Source organism: Lagenorhynchus albirostris, chromosome 7 (genome assembly GCF_949774975.1).
Source record: "Lagenorhynchus albirostris chromosome 7, mLagAlb1.1, whole genome shotgun sequence".
NCBI classification, from domain to species: Eukaryota; Metazoa; Chordata; class Mammalia; order Artiodactyla; family Delphinidae; genus Lagenorhynchus; species Lagenorhynchus albirostris.
Genome location: NC_083101.1, coordinates 23,925,960 through 23,932,785, shown reverse-complemented (window position 1 = coordinate 23,932,785; position 6,826 = coordinate 23,925,960). Strand labels below are relative to the sequence as shown.

The 6,826-nt window shown below is 39.5% G+C and overlaps 1 pseudogene; it reads right to left on the bottom strand.

Annotated features, from left to right (window-relative positions):
* Positions 1-625: 625 nt before the first annotated feature.
* LOC132522794 (splicing factor 45-like) lies at positions 626-2,015 on the bottom strand (annotated as a pseudogene).
* Between the last annotated feature and the right edge of the window lie 4,811 nt (positions 2,016-6,826).

The window sequence follows — 6,826 nt, the reverse complement described above, 5'->3', positions numbered from 1 at the left end:
ACAGATTAAAATGCATCTATTTTATGTGTGCATTTGGTGACTTTTGACATATTTATACACCTGTATAATCAGCATCATGATCAATATAGAGAACATTTACATCATCCTAAAATGTTCCCTGTTCCCTTTCTCATTTTTCCATCCCTGGTCCTAGACATCCACTGACCTGCTTTCCGTCTTGATAGATTTGTCTTTTTTGTAGTTTCATATAAATGAAATCTTCCAGTATGTAGTCTTCTATGTCTGGCTTCTTTCACTCAGCACAAAAATGTTGAGATTCATCCATGCGATCGCATGTATCATAGGTCATTTCTTTTTCTTTCTTTTTTTTTTTTTTTTAGTAATTTGCAGGTTTTATCAAAATGAATCAAAAAAAAAAAAGAAAGAAAGAAAAGCAAAGGGTAACACAACCCCATATCCCAAAACTTTCTAGATATTTTAGTGCAAGAAATGCCATATCACTGAAGCACTTGAGGATTATCATGAAATCCTAGCAAAAAATGTAATCACCTCAGAAGTGGTAATAAAAAAGAGAAACAACCAGAGAGGCACACATTGTTATTTATTTATTTATGTTTTTGAATTTTATTTTATTTTTTTATACAGCAGGTTCTTATTAGTTATCTATTTTGGTTTTTTTTAAAGGATTTTTATACTATATTAAAAAACCACAAAATAAAAAAGGGATCAGTTGACATATATCTTAGAAGTCCTTCCAGAGTCTCTGTACCCACAGCCATGCAGGCTGCCTGTCGCCTTGCTCTCCACTGCTCAGTCTGCAGCTTATTGAAGGATCGCTGGAGATGACTCAGGCTCTAGTTCTTGCAGTCACACTTGTTCTGCCAAATCCAAGACCCTGAATTTATCCAAATTGTAGAAACATGCTTTGACCACCCGTCCACCAAAATACCTCCCATTCAGATCAAAAACAGCTTTAATTGCTGATTCAGCCCTCTCAAATTCTAAAAATATTCGTACTGCTTCATCATTAGGGGCACCAGGAATTTCAAATATCACACATTTTCCAACTTTGCCATATTTTTCACACTCTTCCTTGGTTTCAACTTCCAAGTCTTCATCTACCTCTCCTGCACCAACCATGTTCCTTAGTAGGACCACTTTAGTAGGACACTTATGTATTTCAGTTAATGGATTTGAATCCCACTTCCTGGTTGCATCTTTCTCAGTGGCGTCGCCCACGATGATCTTGCCTCCCCGCTTGCTGGTCTTCTCCCCTGACAGCGCTGTGCTCAAGCCCTGCTCGTGCTTCCCAAGACCCTGGCCTTCCTGGAAGCCGTACTTCTGCATGATTTTATGTGCTACTGTGCCACCCATGTTGGGGAGGAAGGAGTTGCCGGGGCCGGTCGGGGATCTGGGTCTGTCTTCTTCCTCGTACACTGGGGGAGGGATAGCAGCTTTGGAAGACGGTGAGCGACGTCTTGAATCCTCGGCATAAGGAAAGTCTCGGAGTAACTCTTTGTGTTTCTCTACAAGAGAAGTGGGTGGTGGAATGGCAGCTCCGCCCCTACTTCTCTTCTTCCTCTCTGGCTCATAATCTTCATCAGAATCTGAATCTGGTCGCCTGGAAAACCCCCTAGCTTCATGTCTGTCTTTACGCCTCTTTTCTCTCTCTTCTATTTCTGTCTTTCCAGCTTCCACTGTCTCTGTCGCTCCTCTGTTTGGCGCTTCACTACTTTCTCATAATCGTTAGGAAACATGGGATCATATTCATCAGCTAGGGGAATCAAAACTTCTCCTGCAGTGGGAACCGGATCCGTGAGGCCCGCTGCCACGTGCGGCGCGGTGTCCACAATCTGCCTCTGGTCTGAAGAGGCACCTGGCTTCGGGTTGATTACCGGGTCAAGGACTGTACTTTGTTTTGTCCTCCGGCTCTTCGCCTGAGTGACAGCTGCCTTCTTCACCTGGAGCTGAGACTACAGAAGTGTGAAGTTTTGGGACCAGGCTGCTGTTTTTGAGTCACTGGTCTCCACTCCCAGGTCATCGTACAGGGACATCTCAGTTTAATGCCGGCCTGCCCGGCCGACGCTCCCAGGCCGCGGCGGCGCACCGGGGCCGAGGCGGCGCGGACTCGACGGGCTGGGCGCTGGGTGTCAGCCCCAGACGGCCGGACCTCTCCGGCGCCAACCCCTACGCTGAGTCCGCGGGGCCCGCGGCGGCGCCGTCATTTCTTTTTTTTTTTTTTAATTGAGGTATAGTTGATGTACAATGTTATGTAAGTTACAGGTGTATAACATAGTGTTTCATAATTTTTAAAGGTTATACGCCACTTACAGTTATTATAAAATATTGGCTCTATTCCCTGTGTTGTACAATATGTCCCTGTAGCTTATTTCTTTTATACGCAGTAGTTTGGTACCTCTTAATCCCCTACCTATATGTTGCCCCTCCCCTCTTCCCTCTCTCCACTGGTAGCCGCTAGTTTGTTCTCTATATCTGTGAATCTCGTTTTTGTTATGTTCACTAGTTTGTTATATTTTTTAGATTCCACATGTAAGTGGTAGCATACAGTATTTGTCTTTCTCTGTCTGATATTTCACTTAGCATAATTTCCTCCAAGTCCATCCATGTTGTTAAAGGTCATTTTTATTATTGCCGAGTAGTTTCAGTTGTATGGATATACGTCAATTTGTTTATCCATTCCCCTGTTAATGGACAGTTGGATGGTTTCTAGTTTTTGACTACTATGAATAAAATTGCTATAACATTTACATACTAATCTTTGTGTAGACATGTGTTTTAATTTCTTTTGGGTAGCAGCCAGGAGAGGAATTGCTGAGTCTGTGGTACATATGTGCTTAACTTTATAAGAAATTTGTGTTAGGTTTTGTCAGATACTTTTTTTTGCATCTATTGAGCAAATCATGTGGGTTTTCTTCTTTGATTGTTAATATGGTGAAATACAATAATTGAAATTCAAACGTTAAGTATTCAAACACTTGATCCATGCTGATTAACCTTTTCTATACATTGCCTGACTTGATTTCTTAAAATTTTGTTACAGATTTTTGCAATCATATTATGAAGGATGTTGGTCTCAGTTTTTCATTTCTTTGCAATGTGTTTGCCTGGTTTAGGTATCAAGATAATGTTGGTCTCATAAAATGACTTGGGAAGTGTTCTCTCTTCCTCTGTTCTCTGGTAGAATGGGTATTATTTCTTCCTTAAATGCTTGATAGAATTTATCAGTAAAGATATCTGGGTCTGGAAGTTTCTTTGTTAGAAGGTTTTAAATTACAAATTGAATTTTTTTTTTCTATTTTTTGGCCATGCCACGCAGCATGCGGGATCTTAGTTCCCCAACCAGGGGTCGAACCCATGCCCCCTGCAGTGGAAGCGAGGTGTCTTAACCATTGGACTGCCAGGGAATCCCACAAATCAGTTTTCTTTAACAGATATTGAGATACTCAGATTTCCTATTTCTTCTTGAGTCAGTTTTATTAATTTCTATCTTTCAAGACATTTGTCTATTTCATCTAAGTTGCTGAGTTTATTGGCAAACATCTTTTCAGTCTTCTCTTATTGTCCCTTTAATGACTTTAAAGTTAGTAGTGATGTTCCCGCTATCACTTCTGCTATTGGTAATTGTGGTTTTTTTTCTTTTTAACTTGATCAGTCTGGCTAAGGGTTTGTCAAATTTGTTGATATTTTGTTTGTTTGACCATATTCTATTTCATTGATTTCTGTTTACTTTGGTGAAAGTTTAGACAATTAATCTTAGACATTTCTTGTTCTTGTCTTGTTTTATTGTTAACTTTTTAAATGTATAGAAATGTATACCGTAGGAAGTGAAAATTTCCCATAACCCATTCCCCCCGGAGGTAACTGCCTTTCTACCAATGTGCTGATCACCAAAGACATACCAAAGGACTTGACATCCCACTAATCCACCACATGCCTTTGAACATGGGTGCCTTTGCTCCTGACATTCCTTCAGAAAGGAATACTCTCCCCAACATTCTCCACCTGGTGAATTCATAGTTATTAAGGTCCATCTCAAATACCATGTCCTCCTTGAAATTTCCTTCAGTTCTTCCAATCAGAGTTCATTCTCTTCTCTGTGTACCACTGGACTCTGCATGATTGTACTATATTGATCATTGGAAGGGTAGAATTGGAATATGGTCCATTTGTTCCAAAGTCCACACTTTCGTGTGCTATGCTGCTTCCTTGGCATTTTTCTATTGGATTTTAGAGCAGTTTTCTATAATTCTTGACTTACTATACTCTTTCTGTTTGTTTGTTTTAATTGAGGTATAATTCACATTACATAAAATTCTCCTTTTTAAGGTGCACAATTATTGCAGGATTTTAATCTCAAATTTCTTTATGGAAAGGATTATATTCATCTTAGTATTTCCAGTTCCTGGTACAGCACTTAACACTCAATATAAGACATTCAGTAAATGTTTCCTGAATTAAGAAAATAAGTGTTTACCATATGTTCTCTGCTGGTATTTCTCAAATTTAGTGTGTATACAAATCACCCAGGGAGACTGTTAAAATGCAGATTCTGATTTGGAGGTGGAATCTGAGATCTAAACTTCTAACAAGCTTTTTACATGATGCCTGTGCTGCTGATCTGAGGACCACACTTTGTTCTATTTGTTTGTTTTTTATTTTATTTATTTATTTTTTAATGTTTTTATTGGAGTGTAATTGCTTTACAATGGTGTGTCAGTTTCTGCTTTATAACAAAGTGAATCAGTTATACATATACATATGTTTCCATATCTCTTCCCTCTTACGTCTCCCCACCTCCCACCCTCCCTATCCCACCCCTCTAGCTGGTCACAAAGCACTGAGCTGATCTCCCTGTGCTATGCGGCTGCTTCCCACTAGCTATTTGTTTTACATTTGGTAGTGGATATATGTCCATGCCACTCTCTCTCTTTGTCACAGCTTATGCTTCCCCCTCCCCGTGTCCTCAAGTCCATTCTCTAGTAGGTCTGCGTCTTTATTTCTGTCTTGCCCCTAGGTTCTTCATGACCATTTTTTTTTTTTTTTAGATTCCATACATATGTGTTAGCATACGGTATTTGTCTTTCTCTTTCTGACTTACTTCACTCTGAATGACAGACTCTAGGTCCATCCACCTCACTACAAATAACTCAATTTTGCTTCTTTTTATGGCTGAGTAATATTCCATTGTATATATGTGCCACATCTTTTTTTTTTTTAACATCTTTATTGGGGTATAATTGCTTTACAGTGGTGTGTTAGTTTCTGGTTTATAACAAAGTGAATCAGTTATACATATACATATGTTCCCATATCTCTTCCCTCTTGCGTCTCCCTCCCTCCCACCCTCCCTATCCCACCCCTCTAGGTGGTCACAAAGCACTGAGCTGATCTCCCTGTGCTATGCTGCTGCTTCCCACTAGCTATCTACCTTACGTTTGGTGGTGTATATATGTCCATGCCTCTCTCTCGCTTTGTCACAGCTCACCCTTCCCCCTCCCCATATCCTCAAGTCCATTCTCTAGTAGGTCTGTGTCTTTATTCCCGTCTTACCCCTAGGTTCTTCATGACATTTTTTCCCCCTTAAATTCCATATATATGTGTTAGCATACAGTATTTGTCTTTCTCTTTCTGACTTACTTCACTCTGTATGACGGACTCTAGGTCTATCCACCTCATTACAAATAGCTCAATTTCGTTTCTTTTTATGGCTGAGTAATATTCCATTGTATATATGTGCCACATCTTCTTTATCCATTCATGTGTTGATGGACATTTAGGTTGCTTCCATGTCTTGGCTATTATAAATAGAGCTGCAATGAACATTTTGGTACATGACTCTTTTTGAATTATGGTTTTCTCAGGGTATATGCCCAGTACTGGGATTGCTGGGTCATATGGTAGTTTCTATTTTTAGTTTTTTAAGGAACCTCCATACTGTTCTCCATAGTGGCTGTATCAACTTACATTCCCACCAACAGTGCAAGAGGGTTCCCTTTTATCCACACCCTCTCCAGCATTTATTGTTTCTAGATTTTGTGATGATGGCCATTCTGACCGGTGTGAGATGATATCTCACGGTAGTTTTGATTTGCATTTCTCTAATGATTAGTGATGTTGAGCATTCTTGCATGTGTTTGTTGGCGATCTGTATATCTTCTTTGGAGAAATGTCTATTTAGGTCTTCCGCCCATTTGTGGATTGGGTTGTTTGTTTTTTTGATATTGAGCTGCATGAGCTGCTTATATATTTTGGAGATTAATCCTTTGTCAGTTGCTTCGTTTGCAAATATTTTCTCCCATTCTGAGGTTTGTCTTTTCGTCTTGTTTATGGTCTCCTTTGCAGTGCAAAAGCTTTGAAGTTTCATTAGATCCCATTTGTTTATTTTTGTTTTTATTTCCATTTCTCTACGAGGTGGGTCAAAAGGATCTTCCTGTGATTCATGTCATAGAGTGTTCTGCCTATGTTTTCCTCTAAGAGTCTGATAGTGTCTGGCCTTACATTTAGGTCTTTAATCCATTTTGAGTTTATTTTTGTGTATGGTGTTAGGGAGTGTTCTAATTTCATTCTTTTACATGTAGCTGTCCAGTTTTTTTTATGGTTTTTATTCATCAATTTGATATTATGGTGTATCACATTGATTGATTTGTGTTCATTGAAGAATCCTTGCATCCCTGGGATAAATCCCACTTGATCGTGGTGTATGATCCTTTTAATGTGTTGTTGGATCCTGTTAGCTCTTCTCTAAATGTTTGATAGAATTTGCCTGTGAAGCCATCTGGTCCTGGGCTTTTGTTTGTTGGAAGATTTTTAATCACAGTTTCAATTTCAGTGCTTGTGATTGGTC